This window comes from Marmota monax, unplaced genomic scaffold (genome assembly GCF_021218885.2).
Source record: "Marmota monax isolate L192 unplaced genomic scaffold, Marmota_monax_Labrador192_F-V1.1 WCK01_AAM20220418_F8-fsc00019, whole genome shotgun sequence".
In the NCBI taxonomy this organism is placed as follows: domain Eukaryota; kingdom Metazoa; phylum Chordata; class Mammalia; order Rodentia; family Sciuridae; genus Marmota; species Marmota monax.
In genome coordinates, this window is record NW_026695242.1 from 22,552,145 (window position 1) to 22,575,379 (window position 23,235).

At 33.3% G+C, this 23,235-nt stretch overlaps 1 protein-coding gene across 1 annotated transcript in view; it reads left to right on the plus strand.

Moving 5' to 3' along the window:
- Window positions 1-23,235, plus strand: part of Pcdh15 (protocadherin related 15) — a 1,685,700-nt gene that overhangs the window by 668,239 nt on the left and 994,226 nt on the right. The window contains exon 3 of the mRNA XM_058578029.1: window positions 3,712-3,762. The gene's annotated coding sequence lies outside the window, so the exon portion shown is untranslated. The remainder of the gene's footprint in view (window positions 1-3,711; window positions 3,763-23,235) is intronic.

Consider the following 23,235-nt stretch of genomic DNA (forward strand, 5'->3'; position numbering starts at 1 on the left):
ATCACCACATATAAATAAATGAATAAAGTAAAGGGTCCATCAACATCTAAAAAATATATTTAAAAAAAGGAAGAGTACTAGAGACACTTCATAGAGACAGTGCTGATGAGCCTCTGTAGTAAAATTTAAATGTAAATAATTATTAAAATATCTTTTAACCTTAATGCACATGCTTTGATCATTTTTTTTTATCTACTTGGCTACTTGATCATTGATATAACAAGGTCAGGAGCACAAATGATATTTTAGCAGATGCTAAAATCTAGTGTTGTATCTTTTAATAATTAGTCCCAGAAACAATTAGAAAGTGATATTGATACTGCAGGTTACAGGTGATAAGTTTTCCTTCAGCACATGTTGAAGTATAACATTAGAGAATAACATGGAGGCGAGCATAAAGCAGGGTTACTTTACAAAGGGGTAACATAGACTTCTCCTGGGAGGGAGAAGCAGGTAATAGCTGGTATTCTGGTATCCCAAGAAGTGAGGGCATTCTGCCTTTTTTATTTGTCCTAGGCTTCCTTTGTTCTTCTTTGTTCTTAAAGGTGAGAAGCAGATGGGCTGGAGGAGCTAAGCAGGAAAGAGGTGTAATTAGCATCTCCCTGCAGGGACAATCCCTTGGACAGCTTACCTTAGCAACTGGTTGGAGCATGGGCAGGTTATCCTGATAAGGGTGGAGGAAGGGCTCTGAAAGGCATTAGCATTTCAATCCCTCTCCAACTTCCTGAACTCACTCAAATTGGCCTCCTTGATTGACCAGACTTGATTTGTCTCTCTATACAGACTGCCTGTCTAATTCTGGCTTCACTATGATGACCAACACCATTGTATTTCACTAATTATAAAGAAAAGGGAAGTGCCTTTAGGTAATATGACTTGGTTTTCCTAAAATTCAAATGTGTTCTGACAGTAATTATAGTACATTGGGAATGAGACATAAAGCAAGTCATTTTAGGTGACTTTGCGTACTATGTTCATATAGAATAGTGCAACCAACAATTATTTAAATGTAAATAATTATTAAAAAATAATTAAAAATATTTAAAAAATAGAGAAACTTTCTGTTGATGTTTCGTCCATTGTCATTGCTGTATGTGCACATTTTGTAAAGTGAGTTAGAATACATTTTGGTGATTTTTTTTTTTTTTAATGATAGCAGTGCTTTTAATGTAAAAGGCAATCCAGTAGAAATCTGCAGAATGCAAACAACCTGGATATTTTCAATGTAAAAATAATGATATGAAATTCCTTTGTTCCTTTTGAAATTTGAGCAAGTTTAACATTTATCACTAACAAAGTTAGAACAATTACTAAAACCTAATAACTTTTATCATAGGCTTTTTATGTAAAATAGATCATGATTATATAAGATTGCTCAAATCTCTCCCTGGTTTGTCCTGTTCAATATCACAAGTTGATCCCACCCTACTTCTAGACTGTTCCATCACCAAAAAGGAAAAAAAAAGTTTTCTCCCTTAAAATGAATCACTTTTTAGTATTATACATAATTTACTTATTTTTAATTGATAAACATTTCCCCCCCAGGGTACTGCTGCATTTAAGTGACAGAGTGGAAGATTTTTGAGATGTTCTTTACTGATATATTCCAAGTGGGATGAAAAATGCCAAATACACCTGCTATAATGTGATTGATAAAAATGTATTATATAACTATATGCAAAACAGTCAAATAATTAGCAAACTACAGCAAATCCTTTTGGGAATGTGTTTTGATTTTTTGCTTATAATAAATTTTATATGTAGGTAAAAGTTAAGGAATACTAACTTAAAAATTGAGAAACAGTCATGGGAGGCTTTAATTAAATACCTTTGTTTTATTTAAAAAAAATTTATTAAAGGATGCACAGTAAATTTTAAGAAACTCTGAAATTTGTACCTTTTTAAATGAAATATATATTTGGAAAATATTTCAATCCTTTGATGAAAAATTACATAAGAAATACAAGCATGGAGAATAAAGTTCAAAAAATTAAAAATGAAGTTGAATTCTTTTAAAGTGTCTTAAGAACAAATGATTTAATCATAACATCTTGGCATCACCTTAATGTATTAGGATATGATTTAGATCCACTTTATATTCATCTCATTTTCACAAATAAATATTCTAAATCCAGCAAGTGAATTATTTACAGGAACTTCATAGAGTTGAATTTCTTTTCATGTAATAATAATTTTTTTTGAAACACAGTAGTTCTTTTTAGGAGGGCTTATAATTCCAGTCCTGTTATAAATGTGCTGCATGAATTTAAATAAAACATTGTCTTTTGGGGAATATTTTCTAGTCTCCAAATATGGGGTTCAAACTCCATGATCACCAAGTTTCCTTCCACCTCTGTGACTCTGTGACTGTGTCTCCTTCTTTCACCATACGTGATTTTGTTTTTGCTTTTATATTCATGTTAACAAATACATCTGATCTACCCTTTTAATTTACCATTTTAATATTTTTTAAAGTGAACATGTTGTCCTGAAGCTATGGTTAGTTTCAGAATTAGAATATCTTATAGTGTTTATTATTGATATTTTAAGGATAGGAGAGAATGTGATTTGCAAAGAAATCTGGCAAATATAAAGAAAACATAATGTTAATGTTTTTCCAAATAACAGTTTCATTATCTTCTTCCAAATATTAACTTAGATATCTCACCCTGAAGCCAATACAAGTTAGATTTTTAAGATGTGAAAAATAATCCTAAACAAGTTATGACTGTATCAATTATTTTACTCAAACTTTATTTCAATTTTTGTGAAAAGATTGCAATGTGAAATATATTATTTTGCATGTCTGAATAAATGAACACACACACAAAGTATATGTATAAAAAGAAGGCTATTTTTCTGTAAATGATTTTATTACTCAAGTATAGTATCATATATATCCAAGTATATTTGTCAATCACTTTTAATTTAAAAATGTAGTTTATCAAATTTACTGACAATATGTCAGGGGTTTTAGCCCCCTTTTCCCTTCTGACCTGCGGGAGAGATTGGGGGAGCACGCCTCAACCAGGACGAACCAAGAAAGGTAAAGGTTGACTGGCCATCCACATCCAGCCCTCCCTTGCTGGAGGACAATCAGACACACACGCCAGGGAGAACAGTCAAAGCAGGATCTCTTTTATTGAGAAAACACACACAGCCAATATAATGTACAGGAGCCAATCAGGGTTAAGGTCAGCAGGGTGGGGAGAATTTACATTTACACTCATCCTATAGGCAGTAATGGGAGACACCAGCTGTCCATTCCTAGAGGTGGTGGATTCTTCATCACAACCCATGGCAATGCCTTCTGTCTAATCGCTAGGTGCTCTCTTAGCCACATGCGGCCCCAGGACTGGGAAGCAGGTAGCAGTCAGCAAGTTAACTTTCCTCTTTTCTGATGCAACATGCCCCACATTACATCATGCCTTACAACAATATGCATATCTTCATACTTTGCCCATTATCTCATACATTTTGTGAAATTGGAAGAATTTGCTTCTAAAATGATGTGATTTTTTAATGGTACCCACACACATATGTATTATATTTGTTTATATCTTAAGAAATCATGGGATAATTAATTCATATGTTAGTACCAGAAATTATGAAGAAATATAAGAGTGTGAGCAGTTTTTCTTAATTACATATTTATTGTTCCAGTTCAAATTTGAAAATGACTTTGACTTAATCAGTTCTTTGTATTTGCAGGAATTTGCATGGTCATGTTTCTGAATAGTATGCCCAAGATCTACAAATAAGGTATAGTATGTTTTATTTTACATTTAAATAAATGTTTAAAACTTCATGTTAACATTTTAATAACCAAGAGCTATAGCTCATGAAGAAAATTATAAGTAGATTGTTGGTTTAGAGATCTAACTTACAACCATCATCTATATGTTGTCAATTATTCACAATTATTCTCATGTCATTGAAATCCTGCTTACATAAAGATGTCTATTTACTGGTTTTCTCAAGTATCAGTTCTTTGCAGTAAAATGAAAGTGTTTGCCTCAGTTTCTTTGTCATCCAACAGAGATTTTTTTCCCAAAAGTCATATGGAAATGTAGACACAGCAATTGTTTCAACAAAAGGACCTTATATAGGAATAAATTTTTCCAAATCCTATTGCCATAGGTAATAGAAGACAGGAAAATATGAATTTATCAATTTTAAGAGAAACATAACATCTAAAATCAAGGTGTGCAGAATATTAAAAGTCTGAGAGAATGCTATTGCTTTAATTTTTCTGTTGGTTTGCTGGAAAATGGATGGAAGTGGAGAACATAATGCAGAATGAAACTGTCAATTTTTCATGTGTGTATAGCTCTTCATTATCATATGTAATTGCTTATCTGAGTCATGAAATAGAGACTAATATTAAATTAAATTCAGTCATTCCCTGAGAATATAAATTGATAATAGAAATATTGTTTATTACTTTGAATATTCTGAGGGGAATGCTTTAAGAACAAAGCATATTGATATGCAAAACCACATATTTGTGGGGCTTTTTCTTCTCTGAAGAGATTCCTATTGCCTATGTTCTTGTGCCAGAGTAGAGTGCTTGTTAAAGGGAGGAAGGAAGGGCAGAGGTGTTGAAATCTGAAAAGTAAATGCCAACCTTTAAGACCTGGCTTTTAGGAAAGAAGAGTGATAGAAAACATTTTTTTAAAGGTCCTATTGGAGTGACCTGGGGTTTGAATTACAAATAAGAATCTAGTTTAAGGAGTTGAGCTTCTTTTTGCAAGAAAAGCTAGTAGTGTCTTAGTTTCAGAAATAAATTTATGAACACGCATTGTAATTTATTATTTTAGTCATGTTTTTGTTCTTAAGTTCTCATCAGAATTTTCAAAAAAGTCAACAGCTGGGCAGAAGAATTTGGAATTCTTTCAAGAATTGAATTTCTCAGCTGTTTCTCCTGTGGTTTTAGAAGGAGGCAAGATTAGATATGAATATCTTTTAATTTTACTTTTAAATGCAGAGTTCTAATTGAATATTGTAAAATAAACTTGAAGGTTAAATGAAAACTAACTGATTTGCATTCATGTAAACTGTTATGTTTCTTTAAAAAATACTCTAAGATACCCTCAGTTATTTTCAGTTGATTTACCACTAAGGGTTGTATAAATTTCAAAAGTACAGAGCAATATGTGTGATTTTTTAAAAAAATCCCTTCATTGATTTAGCTTGTTTTTTTCATAGTGCTGTATACCTCAAAATAATAAAAACTAATCATTCCCTTTTGTTAATTGAAATAATTAATAGCAAAAATAGAAAAAAATATCTTGCAATAAAAATACCAAATTAACCAATATAAAACTTTAGCAAAAATGTCTTGCTTACTTTAGGAATGTTACTAATTGGTATAATATAGGTAAATTGCCAAAAAAAAGTTTTATTAGTCCCTGACAAAATAAAGCAATGCAAAGTGGCAAAACACTCTTCTCTGTGTAATTCAGAGAATGTGAGTTTTAAAAGTACACTGCTGGAGAAATTACTCAAATGTTGAACTTGCCCCTTGTCTTTGAGCACTTCAAGTGTACAATGCAAGCTTACCTAGTCTGCCCTAAAATTGTTACAACTTCAAAACTATGCTATGTGCTTAGATTCATCTTCCCATTGCCTGAGTGCTTTGTGGTATGGATAATCATGAAGGCAATAAATCTAGGAGTTTTTATAGATGACCCCTTTATTATTGACTTTAGGAGAATAAAGAGGAGTTACGAATAACCACATCCAAATAATCAGAATGTGCCACTTTTCTACCTTTATCAGGATAAAATGGAGATTATACTCTGCTTATTTTCATTGTTCATTCTAAGAAGCAGTCTTCATATATCTATTTTTATGTATGTCCCATATTTAAAAGATAAAGGAATGCACATCATGTTTTCTTATCTGAATTTTTATTCTTGATTCTGCTGTCAGAGTGATGAATATGTATAGATAGGCACATTGCAAGAAAACTTCAGAGAGTGATGGAGATAAGAAAATACTTAGTATTCTTGGTAGCAGATAAATGCAAAGGAAATCTGATGGTTACATTTGGTATTCAGTTCTTTTAATCAGTGCTTGTAAGATGAGCTTACAGGGCTTTTTAGAATATTTAACATTTACTACTTCTTACAAGCAAGCCCAAAGGACATTAATGAAGCAAAAGATGCCTGCTTTGCCTAATTTCATCTCTACCACTTTTTTAATGCTTTATTTTATAGTTCTCCTTCATTTAGATGTCACTTTTATTTTATTACAGATCTTGGTTTCTTGCTGAGCATTGAATAGATAAAGGGGCTTTTAACACAGAAATTAAAACCACTTTCAATGTCCTGTTAGTTATAGGTTGCAATACAATCAAATGTAGGAGTTTGAACTGCCCATTGTTTTGAATTTCAAGTTAAACTTTCAGATCAATCTGGATTATCTCTTGAGTCTAAATGTTATTCTTCTTGTGTTATGTCCTTCACTTCTAATTCTGCCTAGACTATATTACCTTCACCTTTATAAAGTAACTTCTGGATTCTTTTCTATCTACACTGATCATGACTTAAGGCTGAGATCAAGCCAGGTTCCTATAAATTCTTCTCTATACATTATAGCTTGTCAACCTGAATGTTTTGATCCCTATAACATATGCTGCATTAAGGACCACACATTATAAGCCTCTTTTCTTCTAATTGCATAAAACAATATATTACTTTATGAATGCCTTTGATTTTCCATTGACTTTGCATTGTATTAATATTACCTCTCCTGATAGCTGGCACGTTTCTGGTAAGAGGAGCCATATTTCTGAGAAGAAATGAAAAAAAAAAAATATAGTCTGAATCCAAATAATCAAAATGACCAGGTCATTTTATATGCTTAGCAAAAAATAATCAGGAAAAAACGAATCGATAATTTGCTAAAACAAATGGTTTAATTTTGTTATTATTATTATTTTTTTATTTATTAATTTATTGGTTAGGTACTAGGGATTGAACTCAGAAGCAATAAACCATTAAGTCACATCCCTAACCCTTTTTCATATTTTATTTAGATACAAGGTTTTGCTGAATTGCTTAATGCCTTGCAATATACACTTTCTTATGAAAAGCAAGCAAACAGATTTGAGAATATTATAAACATTACTTTTCCAGAGATCAGATATTCAAAGCTACAATGAGAGGATAAATATTAATGTTTGGCATAGCAAAAACAAAGTTACTCTTCTAGCATTTTGAACTGGTTTTATTCTCCATGAAGTTCCATTCTAACTAGCCTTCAAGAATAAGCTTTGATATCACTATTTGTTTGGACCTGTATCCATATTTAGAAATTCCATAACATTTTACCTGTTATAAATATAGATCATTATGTTTTACATAATTGAATTAATTTTTATTCTTTGTAAAGTAAGATTACTAAGGTAGGAATTATTGTATTGTTTCCCTTATATAAATTATTTATAGATTAAGTACCTTAATACAATTAAAAAACTTAGAATGATGCTTAATAAATGCTAGATTTCATGAATAGTAATCACAATAATATTAATTATCAAATTTCTCATTTTCAGTACATTATAACACATACCTTCCCTAACTTTATACAAAAGTCTTAAGTATTGATTATCCCTTTTGAATTCCTGTGGGTTATTTAGAAAAGATATTTGTTATTTTATTTTCTGAGTCCTTATATGTTTCAAAATTTCTTTCTCATATGATTAAATTTAACATATTTTCTAGGATAGAATTTTGAAGCTGAAACTTTTCCCTCTTATGAACTCAGCAGATGGTTGTTTAATATATTCCACAGTTTAATGATATTTAGAGGCCAATCTAATTCTTATATCTTTGGGTGATTTTCCCTTGTAAGCTCCTATATTTCTTGGTCATTAACATTTGAAAATTCCAGGAGGAGATATCTTATATAGCATTTCTCATTAAGTTTGTCTGGAAATTCAATTTTTAAAATGTGATCTACTTTAAATGAGGAAAAATATATCTTTTAATTATTTGATTTTTCCATTCCCAGTCTTTTACCCTTTTCCTTTAATCTAATTCATAGGTGGGCCATCCCAGATCAATGCTCCATGAATCTCAATTGTTTTCCTTTATGTATTCTCCACTCTTATCTTCAATAGTTTATTCTACTCTTTATATTTTGGCTTCTGCAGATTCTGTGTGTTCTCTTCTACTTACTTGGCTATTGTATTCCTTCTTTGGACTTCTCTGTTTTTTCCCTTGACCATTAATTTCACAATTTTTCCCCCTTACTCACACTGTCCTTCACATTATTTGTATAGCTAGATCACAGTAGTTTACTGCCAAAATTAATCCTCAGATCTGCAGAGAATATGACATTTCTTCTATTCAGACAATAACAAATCCAACCTACATCCCAAGTCTCCATAATCTTGTTACCTAAAGAGGAGAAATAAATGAATAAATCATCTAATTATTCAATTAGCTCACCTGTTTATTATTCAGTCTCTCTTAGATAAAACATACTCATTCTTTGAGTGATGCCAATCCTTCCTTCTGCTTTTCTCCCTAAAGTGGTATCTGGGTATGTATGTGTGTGGCGTGTGGGTGGGGAGACAAGAAAGTTTGGGTACAGAGTTAGATATAGAGTAACTGAGAAGATCTCAGGAATACATACATACATATATATATATATATATATATATATATATATATTTTTTTTTTTTTTTTTTTTTTTAAGTGTGACTTTAAGCATTTTTTTAAAGTGTGACTTTAAGCATTGTGCCCTCTGTCTCCTGTATTGTTTGATAGGACATTCCCTGTCCTTGCAGGACATTTCATTTGAAGTCAAAGTCTCTATGTGATTGGTGGTGTGGTAAGGACACAGTAATGACGTTCACCTTATTCTTTAATAAAATCTGACTCAGTCCTCATTGCTGTAGTCAGTGAAGTGTGAATGTGGCACACTTCATAGCCTTCTTCAAGGCTTCTGCCTGTTCCTGTTAAAGATAACTGTTCTGTTCCACTCATCAGGTAGATTCTAAACTAAGATGATGTGGTATGAAAGGCCAGAATCAATGACTACTATGAGAAACTAAAATTTGGTGTCCCTCTCCCTGAGAGTATTAAACTACCAAGTTTACTCTGCAGAGGCTTCCAAAGTTCTTAGAGGTGTATTAGAATCATGCTCTGCCTTTGGCATAACCCTCTTTTATGGAACAAATCCCCTTTCCCTAAGTATGTTTGAATCATTATTCTGTCTTCTGGGTTTTTCTTCTTGTGAATATTGTGTGCTATACATATGGAGAGTGGTAAAAGTTTTATTCCCATCCCCTATCTGTTAAACATAGGAGCTGTCCTAATCTGAAAGGAGACTGCTATATCTGAATGTTACAGGCTCTGCTGCTTTTACCTAAATCAGGTGTGAAGACCAGAAAATTCTATCCCAGTAAAATAAATGGCTCAAAAGACTACTAGCTCACACATTAAATTGTTTTGTATGAAAGAAACTAAGTTTGCTTTAGAAAACATTCCCCCGAAAAATATACATAATCTTCTCTAGTTAGACTAGTGTTTTGAGTTGACCAAAAATAGTTAACTAGTACTCTTTTTCAATGGCTTTTTGAGTTTGGTTTATAATGTACTTTTAAATCAGCTCCTCTATTTCTATGTCTAAAGGACTATCCAGGGCTGGGGCTGGGCTCAGTGGTAGAGTGCTTGCCTACCATGTGTGAGGAACTGGGTTTGATCCTCAGCATCACATATAAATAAATAAAGAAAATTATTTTTTTAAAAAGAAAGGACTATCCATTTCTGATACAGGATGAAGTTCCCTTTTTCTGACATCATATTTACTAAGATGCTGTCTTTCTTTTGTTGTCTTGCTCTTTTTCATTTTGAGTAGGAGGCAAATTCATATTATTTGTATATAATTAAGCAGTTGGTAAGTTATGTTTTATCTAAGATTGTATTTTTGTAGTGGTAATTCTTCAGAGACAGAACATTTTAGGTCTAGACAAGTTGCAACATATCTTACTTGGATGGTTACAAGCTCCAAAGCTAAAACAAACAAAAATAAAACTAAATAAAAACATGCAATCAGTTTGGATAATCACATACGCTAGGACAATTACTGTATACTCTATACAACATTAGGAGATTATTAATATTTTTGATAAAGACAAATAGCATCCCAGGTGGTTTACTATCCCATCCATCTCATGGTCTCTTGAGGTGTTTGATCCTTTTGTCCTTAAATTCATAAGCATTTGTAAAGGTCAGCCGTGAAGCCTAAGAGCAATGTTTTCTTGATAAGCTTATAACACGCAGGGGCCTGAAATATTCCTCTAATGTTTTTCTCATTCTTATAACATTTTATTCAGAAAATTTTCATAGATTTCCTAAGTGGATAATTCCATTCATACATTTAGGCATGATTGTAGTTTTATTCTTTATTGAATTTACATATGTGTTTTCTTCCTGTTTTGTTTTTAGTTTCCATATATTTCCAAATATTTTTTTATTGCTACAGGTTGTATCAGGTTATTAAGCAAATATGATAAATATATTAGCTTTCCTTTTTTGAGCTGTACTTACGTAAAGTCATATCTGTTTCCAGACTCAGTTCACAATGAATAATATTATTTATATTTTAAAATTTTTAAAGAAGGATTTATAATCACATTAAATTTAAATCCTCTGAATTCATTGAAGTGATCTTTCCACTCCAGGGAGCATGAACTATGTTGAGCTATTGTTAGTGCAATGTCTGAATATGGCCCCTTACTCTGAGTATATGTATTCACTCTAAACTGTATTGCAAAGGGGGAAATGTTTATAACAAGCTTTTATCACTTCAATCATTCAGTAAATTAAGGGGTAAATGTTATATGGCTTTTGCTGAATGATTAATCTTTGATTTTATTTCAAGATGCTATGGGTGCTGTGAAGTTGAGCTAAGAAGTGCTTTGCCCTCCCATGTATAAATGGTGCTTTGAAATGTTACACTTTTTCTCCTCCCAGGAAATGAAACTGATCATTTATACTGTAGTCTTGTTAAAAAATAGTAAGAACTAGTGATTGGAAATATTTAATATGTTCAAATTTTACCTAATGGTCTATCCTGTCACTCTCTCAAAATTATCAAGGTCATTTTTATCTTATTCTACATTATGACATATGATATACCATTACAAAATTTTTAGACTCCTTGAGAGTTTCTAAGCAATCACAGTTTATGTCAGGATGACTTTTTCTGTATATTGATCTATCATGGGTCTGTGTTAGACATAGGAAAAGAGAGTTAGATATCTCTTTGCTAACCTGATTCATTATATCCAGGTCATGACTGATTGCTACAATTAACTATTCAAAATATTTAATAATTTACATCTGTGTGACTTTGATTTCTTACGTAAATTATTTTTTTGAGTGTGCATATTTGAAAAAAGATTGAATTGTCTATTTCATTATCATTTTGTTATTGGTTATAAGAAAGAACCAGGCACATGGTGAGTACTTATTCATAGATTACAATATCCAATCATCTTAACAATCCATGTGAGGAAAATACACAGTGTTATTAGAAAAACTGATATTGCACAAATATCTGCCTTACGACAAGAATTATTACTCCCCAATTTTACATTGCTGTCAATGAGCTGTGCTAGTAGTAAAAATATGGGAGTTCTTAAATTTTGAGAGTCATCAATTTTTCAATGAGCCAGGTCACTGATACACATGGCACATAATGGATTTTTTTCTATAATATCATTATGTTAATATACATGGCTCAGTGAAAACATCATTAATAACACATCATTTCAAGTGAATCTCACGGAGCATGGAGCAATATAGTCCATATTGTCATGGTATCTCACAATACAATTAGAAGAATTCAAGTTATACCAGAATTTGTGAGACATTATTTCCAAATATAACATCAGATAAGGCATACATATTCAAAATATAGGAGCTGGGGTTGTGGCTCAGTGGTAGAGTGCTCGCCTAGCATGTGTGAGGCCCTGGGTTCGATCCTCAGCACCACATAAAAAAATAAAATAAAGGTATTATGTCTATCTACAACTAAAAAACATTTTATATATATTTGTCAAAACACAATAATAAAATAATACAATCTTTTTAAAAAGGAAAAGATCTGCCTAAGCACCGAACTCAAGAAAGCATACTATTCAAAATTAGAACACAAAAATATGTTCAATATTATTAGGAAAATGTGAATTAAATCTATAAGGAGATCCCACAAAAAATCTATTACAATGTGTCTTTATTAGAATTAAAGTGGCACAATCACAAAAAAATGAATGTCAAATGTTTTCTTTGATATAAGGAGGCTGATTCATAGTGGGATAGGGAGAGGGAGCATAGGAGGATTAGATGAACTCTAGATAGGACAGAGGGGTGGGAGGGGAAGGGAAGGGGCATGGAGTTATTAATGATGGTGGAATGTGATGATCATTATTATCCAAAGTACATGTATGAAGACACGAATTGGTGTGAATATACTTTGTATACAACCAGAGATATGAAAAATTGTGCTCTATATGTGTAATCAGAATTGTAATGCATTCTGCTGTCATATGTAAATAATAATAATAAAGAATTAAAGTGGCACAACAGTTTTTGGAAGTTTGGCAGTTTTTAAAAATTATTAAATATACACCCATCATATGACCCTGTTCCTCCTAAGTATTTACCTACAAGAAATAAAATCATGTATTGATGCAAATATTTATATACATGACTGTTCACATCACTTTTATTTGTAATGAAATAAAAATAGCAATAATTCAAATATCCTTCAAGAGATCAACATCAATAAACTAATGGTGGCATATCAATTCACAGGAATATTATTCAACAGAAAAAGGGAAATAAAATATTGATACACTCACTAATATGAATAAATCTCAGAATAATCACACTGAGTAAATAGACAAAAATAATAGCACATACTATATAATCCCAACAATATGTAATTCTGAAAACCAAATGACAAAAACAAGATCAGCAACTGTCTGGAAATGAAGGGAACAGTGTGTGGAGGAGGAACAGAAGGAGAGGTATTCAGGGACAGGAAACACCATCTGGGAGTGATGGGTATGTTCTTTACCTTGATGGTCATGATAGTTTTATGGTGCTTATGTTTGTTAAACAGGTCAAATCCTACACTTTATAGACAATGGATGTGTTGTATGCTAACTGGAACTCAACAAAGCTGTTTAAAAATCTTCATTGTATACTCTTTTTAAAAACATGTGCAACAAAAATGCTAAAGGCCAAATGTTCTCTCTGATATGTGGATGCTAACACACAATGAAGGGCAGGGAAGGTTCATTGATTTAGACAAAGGAGAATGAAGTGGGGGAGGTGGATGGGAATAGGAAAGACAGGAGAATGGATGGGACATACTTTCCTCTGTTCATATATGAATACATGTGCAGTGTCCAACCATAAGAACGGGATCCTTACTAGAATAAGTTATACTCCACATATGTATAATATGTCAAAATATACTCTATAATCATGTATATCTACATGATATAAGTGTCTATTTAAAAGAACAATTTAAAAAAAAAAAGGCAAAAATTCCAATAGAGAATTTGTTGTAGTTGGCTTTTTTACTTCTGTGTCCAAAAGAACTGACAAGACCAATTAATGGAGGAAAAGTTTATTCTGGGACTCAGAGTTTTGGAGGTCTTATTCCACAGACAGCCACTCTATTCCTCAGGACTAGAGATGAGGCAGGACATCACGGTGGAAGAGTATGGTACAGGAAAGCAGGTCAGGCCTTGGCCACCAAGAAGCAGACAGAGAGCTCCTTTCAACAATGAGAAAATATATATCCCCAAAACTGTGCCCCTATTGACCCTGTCCCTCCAGCCACAACTTACCTGCCCACAGCTACAACACAGTTAATCGCTACCAGTGGATTAATGCACTGATTAGGGTAAAGCTCTCAAGATATAAGACTATGAAACCCAAATGAGATAAGGGCAGCCCTCTATTCTTATACATGAATTCCACCAATTTGAAGTAGCATTGCATGATAAACATTATGAATATTCACATGAAACTATTAATTTCCAAGAAATGAATTTCTTCTTAGTTATGTTTAATATTTGGAGAACATCTTATAATTTATTCACACTTAATTAAAAAATATATCATATTACTCTTTTGACCTAGCTTTGAATTTTCCTGATTATCTTTATTATGTTCTCTTTATAAACTGTTAAAATGGTGTTGACAAGGGAATGATCAGATTTGATTTTAAATACATCTGTATAACAGTCATTTAATTGGAGGCAACAGAAGAAAGTTAATTGAAATCACAACTTAAAAAAATCACTCAAAAATTGTAACTGTATATTTTTGTGTGTAAGTCTATAAAAGAGAACCCTAAATATGAATATTTTACTTTTTTCCTGGTACTCCTATGCAATATCACTCAGCTTTTTATATTGTACAAAGAGAATTAGCTCCCTGTCAACACTGAGAAGGAATTTAAGCGTGTGGGCTCCTGTCCTCCTGGGCTATAGATGGGTGTTGAGATCAATTTGTTGGTTGGTTTTTAACCCATACTCAGTGCATTTTTAAAAGTAGTTAAAAAAAAAAAAACAAGATAAGGAGAACACCTGAACACACACAAGGGAGACTATGCCTAGTGTACAGCCTGAATGCTAGTCCATCAGATCAGCCATTCCCCTCTGGGAACACAAGACAGTGACACAAACTGCCATCCACTGCATGGCCCCAGTAGAGAACCCATGATTCACCAGTTTTGGGGTCACCTGCTTTCCATAGCATTGTGCTTGTACTTGTGCTCACATGGTCACTTTTTAGCTCTTTAGGGAATGGACCGAGAAGGGGAATAGCTGGGTCAAATGGTGGTTCCATTCCCAGCTTTCCAAGAAATCTCCATACTGCTTTCCAAATTGCCTGCACCAATTTGCAGTCCCACCAGCAATGTACAAGTGTACCCTTTTCCCCACATCCTCGCCAGCACTTCTTGCTGTTTGACTTCATAATGGCTGCCAATCTAACTGGAGTGAAATGGTATCTTAGGGTGGTTTTGATTTGCATTTCTCTGACTGCTAGAGATGTTGAGCATTTTTTCATGTACTTGTTGATTGACTGTATGTCCTCCTCTGAGAAGTGTCTGTTCAGGTCCTTGGCCCATTTGTTGATTGGGTTATTTGTTATCTTATTGTCTAATTTTTTGAGTTCTTTGTATACTCTAGATATTAGGGCTCTATCTGAAGTGTGAGGAGTAAAGATTTGTTCCCAGGATGTAGGCTCCCTATTTACCTCTCTTATTGTTTCTTTTGCTGAGAAAAAAACTTTTTAGTTTGAGTAAGTCCCATTTGTTGATTCTAGTTATTAACTCTTGTGCTATGGGTGTCCTATTGAGGAATTTGGAGCCCGACCCCACAGTATGTAGATCATAGCCAACTTTTTCTTCTATCAGACGCCGTGTCTCTGATTTGATATCAAGCTCCTTGATCCATTTTGAGTTAACTTTTGTGCATGGTGAGAGAAAGGGATTCAGTTTCATTTTGTTGCATATGGATTTCCAGTTTTCCCAGCACCATTTGTTGAAGATGCTATCCTTCCTCCATTGCATGCTTTTAGCCCCTTTATCAAATATAAGATAGTTGTAGTTTTGTGGATTGGTTTCTGTGTCCTCTATTCTGTACCATTGGTCCACCCGCCTGTTTTGGTACCAGTACCATGCTGTTTTTGTTACTACTGCTCTGTAGTATAGTTTGAGGTCTGGTATCGCTATACCGCCTGATTCACACTTCCTGCTTAGAGTTGTTTTTGCTATTCTGGGTCTTTTATTTTTCCATATGAATTTCATAATTGCTTTAAATATTTCTACAAGAAATGCCGTTGGGATTTTGATTGGCATTGCATTAATCCTATAGAGAACTTTTGGTAATATGGCCATTTTGATGATGTTAGTTCTGCCTATCCATGAACAGGGTATATTTTTTCATCTTCTAAGATCTTCTTCTATTTCTCTCTTTAGGGTTCTGTAGTTTTCATTGTATAATTCTTTCACCTCTATTGTTAGGTTGATTCCCAAGTATTTTATTTTTTTTGAGGATATTGTGAATAGAGTGGTTGTCCTCATTTCCATTTCAGAGGATTTGTCGCTGATATACAGGAATGCCTTTGATTTATGCATGTTGATTTTATATCCTGCCACTTTGCTGAATTCATTTATTAGCTCTAATAGTTTCTTTGTAGACCCTTTTGGGTCTGCTAGGTATAGAATCATGTCATCTGCAAATAGTGATAATTTAAGTTCTTCTTTTCCTATTTTGATGCCTTTAATTTCTTTCGTCTGTCTAATTGCTCTGGCCAGTGTTTCGAGAACTATGTTGTACAGAAGTGGTGAGAGAGGGCATCCCTGTCTTGTTCCAGATTTTAGAGGGAATGCCTTCAATTTTTCTCCATTCAAAATGATACTAGCCTGAGGCTTAGCATAGATTGCTTTTACAATATTGAGGTATGTTCCTGTTATCCCTAGTTTTTCTAGAGTTTTGAACATAAAGGGATACTGTACTTTGTCAAATGCTTTTTCTGCATCTATCGAGATGATCATTTGGTTCTTATTTTTAAGTCTATTGATATGGTGAATAACATTTATTGATTTCCGTATATTGAACCAGCCTTGCATCCCAGGGATGAATCCTACTTGGTCATGGTGCACAATTTTTTTGATATGTTTTTGTATCCGATTGGCCAGAATTTTATTGAGGATTTTTGCATCTAGGTTCATAAGAGATATTGGTCTGTAGTTTCCTTTCTTTGAAGTGTCTTTGTCTGGTTTAGGAATCAGGGTGATGTTGGCCTCGTAGAATGAATTTGGAAGTTCTCCCTCTTTTTCTATTTCCTGAAATAGCTTGAAAAGTATTGGTATTAGTTCCTCTTTAAAGGTTTTGTAAAACTCTGCTGTATACCCATCCGGTCCTGGGCTTTTCTTAGTTGGTAGTCTTTTGATGGTTTCTTCTATTTCCTCAATTGATATTGGTCTGTTTAGGTTGTCTATATCCTCCTGACTCAATCTGGGCAGATCACATGACTTAAGAAATTTATCGATGCCTTCACTATCTTCTAATTTATTCGAGTATAAGGATTCAAAATAATTTCTGATTATCTTCTGTATTTCTGAAGTGTCTGTTTTGATATTGCCTTTTTCATCCCGTATGCTAGTAATTTGAGTTCTCTCTCTTCTTCTCTTCATTAGCATGGCTAAGGGTCTGTCAATTTTATTTATTTTTTCAAAGAACCAACTTTTAGTTTTATCAATTTTTTCAATTGTTTCTTTTGTTTTGATTTCATTAATTTCAGCTCTGATTTTAATTATTTCTTGCCTTCTACTTCTTTTGCTGTTGTTTTGCTCTTCTTTTTCTAGGATTTTGACATGAAGTATGAGATCACTTATTTGTTGTTTTTTTTCTTTTTTTAAGGAATGAACTCCAAGCCATGAATTTTCCTCTTAGAACTGCTTTCAATGTGTCCCATAGATTCCGATATGTTGTGTCTGTGTTTTCATTTATCTCTAAGAATTTTTTAATTTCCTCCTTGATGTCTTCTATAACCCATTGATCATTCAGTAACCTATTGTTCATTCTCCAAGTGATGCATGATTTTTCCTTCCTTCTTTTATCGTTGATTTTCAGTTTCATTCCATTATGATCAGATAAGATGCATGGTATTATCTCTACTCCTTTATATTGTCTAAGAGTTGCCCTGTGACATAATATGTGATCTATTTTTGAGAAGGATCCATGTGCTGCTGAGAAAAAAGTGTAACTGCTTGATGTTGGGTGGTATACTCTATATATGTCAATTAAGTCTAGGTTATTAATTGTGTTATTGAGTTCTATAGTTTCCTTATTCAACTTTTGTTTGGAAGATCTGTCCAGCAGTGAGAGAGGTGTGTTGAAGTCTCCCATGATTATTGTATGGTGGTCTATTAGACTCTTGAACTTGAGAAGAGTTTGATAAACATAGCTGCACCATTGTTTGGGGCATATATATTTATGATTGTTATATGTTGTTGGTGTATGGTTCCCTTGAGTAGTATGTAGTGTCCCTCTTTATCCCTTTTGATTAACTTTGGCTTGAAATCTATTTTATTTGATATGAGTATGGACACTCCTGCTTGTCTCCGGAGTCCATATGAGTGATATGATTATTCCCAAACTTTCACCTTTAGTCTATGTATGTCTTTTTCTATCAAATGCGTCTCCTGTAGGCAGCATATTGTTGGGTCATGTTTTGTGATCCATTCTACTAGCCTGTGTCTCTTAATTGGTGAGTTTAAGCCATTAACATTTAGGGTTATTATTGAGATATGGGTTGTTCTTCCAGCCATATTTGCTTATTTATGTTACTAAACATGGTTTGTTTTCCTCTTTGATTATTTTTCCCCCTTTACTGTACTACCTCCCACAGTTGGTTTTCATTGTTATTTTCCATTTCTTCTTCCTGTAATGTTTTGCCGAGGATTTTTTGGAGAGATGGTTTTCTAGCTGCAAATTCTTTTAACTTTTGTTTATCGTGGAAGGTTTTAATTTCATCTTTCATCCTGAAGATTAATTTCGCTGGATACACAATTCTTGGTTGGAACCCATTTTCTCTCAGTGTTTGAAATATATTACTCCAGGATCTTCTAGCTTTCAGAGTCTGTGTTGAAAGATCAGCTGTTATCCTGATTGGCTTACCCCTAAATGTGATCTGCTTCCTTTCTCTTGTAGCTTTTAAAATTCTCTCCTTATTCTGTATGTTGGGCATTTTCATTATAATGTGTCTAGGTGTGGATCTCTTATGATTTTGCACATTCGGCGTCCTGTAGGCTTCTAGGATTTGGGATTCTGTCTCATTCTTCAAGTCTGGGAAGTTTTCTCGTATTATTTCATTGAATAGATTGCTCATTCCTTTGGTTTGGAGCTCTATACCTTCCTGTATCCCAATGACTCTTAAGTTTGGTCTCTTTATGTTATCCCATATTTCTTGGATGTTCTGCTCATGGTTTCTTAACAGTCTTGCTGAGCTGTCTATGTTCTTTTCCAGTTGAAATACTTTGTCTTCATTGTCTGATGTTGTATCTTCTAAGTGTTCTATTCTGCTGGTAGTATTCTCCATTGAGTTTTTAAGTTGGTTTATTGCTTCCTGCATTTCTAGTATTTGTGTTTGTTTGTTTTTTATAACCTCTATCTCCCTGTATAGTTGATCCTTTGCTTCCTGGATTTGTTTGCATTATTCATTGTCGAAGTGATCTTTTATTGTCTGATTTTGCTGTCTAATGTCGTCCTTGATACTCCAGATCATCTGAAGCATGTATATCCTGAATTCTTTATCTGACATTCCATCTGCTGCAGCTGTTACCTCTTCTAAAGTTGCGTTGACCTGCATTGCTTGTGGTCCTTTCTTTCCTCGTCTCTTCATACTGTTCGTGTTCCTTTCTGCTTGGTGAAACTCTTGTGTTATTGAATTTCCCCCGTATATATTTATATTGCTCTTGTATAGTTGCAAAGTCTCCCTCGCAGGCGCAGGCAGTGGCTCTGCCCCTCCTCCAATTGGGGCAATGTGCCTACCACGCCAGCAGGCCGCTGGGCCTGTTCTGCTGGTCGGTAGCAGGTCCGCCTACCTTGCAGGCGCGGGCGGCGGCTATGCCCCTCTGTGGGCCACTGGGCCTGTTCTGTCGGTGGTCGCAGTTCTGCCTACTTTGCAGGTGCGGGCGGCAGCTCTGTCCCTCTGCAGGCTGCTGGGGCTGTTCTCCCGGTGGGTCGTAGGTCCGCCTCCGCTGAACATTTTTTTACCATTTGTGTTTCTTCTTCTGTGTAGTGCCTGTTCAGTTCTTTTGCCCATTTATTGATTGAGTTATTTGGGATTTTTTGATGTTAATTTTTTTGAGTTCTTTGTATATCCTGAAAATCAATGCCTTATCTGAAACATAGGTGGTAAATATTTTCTCCCATTCTGTAGAATCTCTTTTCATGTTCTTGATTCTTTCCCTTGCTGTGGAGAAGCTTTTTGCTTTGACACCATCCCATTTATTGATTCTTGATTTTACTTCTTGCACTTTAGGAATCTTATTGAGGAAGTTGGTTCCTAACCTGACAGGATGGAGATTTGGACTGAATTATTTCTTCTAGTAAGTGTAGTGTCTCTAATCTAATGAATAATCCTTGATTCCCTTAGAGTTGAGTTTCATGCAGAGGAAGAGATAGAGGCTCAATTTCATTCTATTATATAAGGATTTCCAGTTTTCCCACCACCATTAGTTAAAGAAACTATTATATATCTCTAATGTATGTTTATGGTGCCTTTGTCTTGGATGAGAAAACTGTACTTATGTAGACTTATCACTGTGCCTTCTATGTTGTAGCATTGGTCTTCCTGTCTGTTTTGGTGCTAATACCATGCCATTTTTTTCTTACTATAGCTCTTTAATATAATTTAAGGTCTGGTATTATAATGGCACCTGCTTTACTTTTCTCATGGAGGATTGCTTTATCTATTCTGGGCCTTTTATTTTTGCAAATAAATTCCATGACTGCTTTTTCTATTTTTATGAAGAATGTCATCAGAACCTTAATAAGAATTGCATTAAATCTGTATAGTGCTTTGGTAGTATGGTCATTTTGATGATATTAATTTGGTCTATCCAAGAGCACGTGAGACCTTTTCATCTTCTAAGGTTTTCTTCAACTTCTTTCTTTAGTGTTCTGTAGTTTTCCTTGTAGAGGTATTTCACTACTTTTGTTAGATTGATTACCGAATATATTATTTTTTTGAGGCTACTGTGAATGGAATAGTTTTTCTAATTTCTCTTTCAGTTGATTCATTACTTATAGATAGGAACTCAATTGATGTATGAGTGTTAATTTTATATCCTGCTACTGTACTGAATTCATTTGTTGAGTTCTTAAAATTTTCTGGTGAAGTTTTGTGAGTATTCTAAATAAAGAATCATATCAGCAGCAAATAAAGATAGCTTGAGTTCTTCTTTTTCTATTTGTAAACCTTTAATTTCTTTCTTGTAATTGCTTTGAGTAGAGTTTCCAGGACTAAGTTGAATAAAAGTGGTGAAAGAAGTCATCATTATTCTTTGAAGGTCTAGTAGAACTCAGCTGAGAATCCGTCTTATTCTGGACTTTTCTTTCTTGGAAGGCTTTTGATGGTGTCTTTAAATTTTTTGCTTAAAAATGATCTACTTAAATTCTATATATCATCCTGATTCAATTTGTGCAGGTCATATGTCTCCAAAAATTTGTCAAAGTCTTCAAGATCTTTCATTTTATTAGAGTATAAAATTTCAAAATAGGTTCTGATTATCACCCGTATGTCAGTAGTATCTCTTATGATATTTCCTATTTTTGTCACAAATTTCAGTAATTTGAGTTTTCTCTCTCTCTTGTTACTTGCCTTAGCTAAAGTTTTATCAATTTTCATGATTTTTTCCAAAGAGCCAACTATTTGTTTTGTCAGATTTTGGGTTATTTCTTTTGTTTCAATTTTATTGATTTCAACTCTGATTTTGATTATTTCTTGTCTTCTGCTTTGGATCAACATCAACTTTTTTTTTCTTTTACAAGAGCCTAGATATTTAATGTTAGGTCACTTATTTTTGGACTTTCTATTCTTTTAATGAATGGGCTTAATGCAATTAATGAACTTTCCTCTTAGCACAGTCTTCATAGTGTCCTGAAATTATCTATTTATTTACTTATTTTGGTGATGGGGGGATTCATCAGGGATTGAATTCAGGGGCATTCAAGCACTGAGCCACATTCCCATCCCTATTTTTTATTTTATTTAGAGTTATGGTCTCACAGAGTTTATTACAGCCTCACCATTGCTGAGGATGGCTTTGAACTCACAATCTTCTTGCCTCAGTCTCTCCAGATTCTCACATTGTAGGTGTGCACCACACAACCCACATGTCTGAGAATTTCATATGTTGCATTGTTATTCTCATTGACTTCTAAATACTTTTAAATTTTATTCCTGATATCTTGTGCTATCCATTAATCATTCAATAGCATATTATTTAGCCTCCAATTGTTAAAGTAGCTTCGATTTTTTATCATTTATTTGTAGAATCATTCCATTATAATCTGATAAAATGCAAAGCATTAACTCTATTTTTGTGTGTGTGTGTGTTTCTTTGTTGCCTAAGATATGATATGTTTTAAAGAAGGATCTATGTTCTGCTAAGATGAAAGTGTATTCATTCATTAGTGGATAAAATATTATTCATATGTCTGTTAAGTCTAAATTATTAATTTTATTTTTTAGTTCTATAGTTTTTATTTAGTTTTTGTTTGGAGGATCTATCTAGCGGTGTGAGAAGTGTGTTAAGTATTATCATGTTGTGGTCTATTTGCTTCTTGAAATTGAGAAGAGTTTGTTTTATGTACATAGATGCTCCATTGTTTGGCATAAATATTTATAATTGCTACATTTTGATGATTTATAATTTTCTCAAGCAGTATGTAATGTCTTTCTTTGTCTCTTCTGATTAGCTTTAAGCCCACTTCATATGATATTAAGATTAAAATCCCACTTGTTTACAAAATCCATGTGAATGATATATTTTTTCCCATCCTTTAACATTCAGTCTGTAGATTTCTTTGCCTATGAGTTGATCTCTGGGAGACAGCATATTGTTTGGTCTTGTTTTTTAATCTAATCTGTTTGTCTATGTCTTTTCATTGATGAGTTTAGGCCATTTACATTTAATGTTATTACTAAGTATGATTTTCATTTATTCCCTATCATTTTGATTTATTTTTATTTTGAATTTGAATTTCTTTCCCCATTGATTCACTGTTCCTTTACTGTAGTTCTTCCCTTTGCTGGTTTTCACTTTTATTTTTAATTTATTTTCTTCATAAAATATCTTACTGGGTATGTTCTAAAGTGCAGGATTTCTAGTTGTGAATTCTTTTAACTTTTGTCTATCATGAAAGTTTTTTTTATTTCATCATGAATTCTGAAGCTTAATTTTGCTGGGTATAATATTCTTGGCTAGCATTCATTTTCTTTTGGTATTTGGAATATATTTTTTAAAGACATCCTAGTTTTGAGGGCCTGGGTGGACATATCAGACAAGTTTCCTCTAAATGTTACCTGCTGTTTTTCAATGGTAGTCTTTGAAATTCTATCCTTATTCTTTAAGCTAGGCATTTCATAATAATGTGACTTTGTGTGGCTTTGTTGT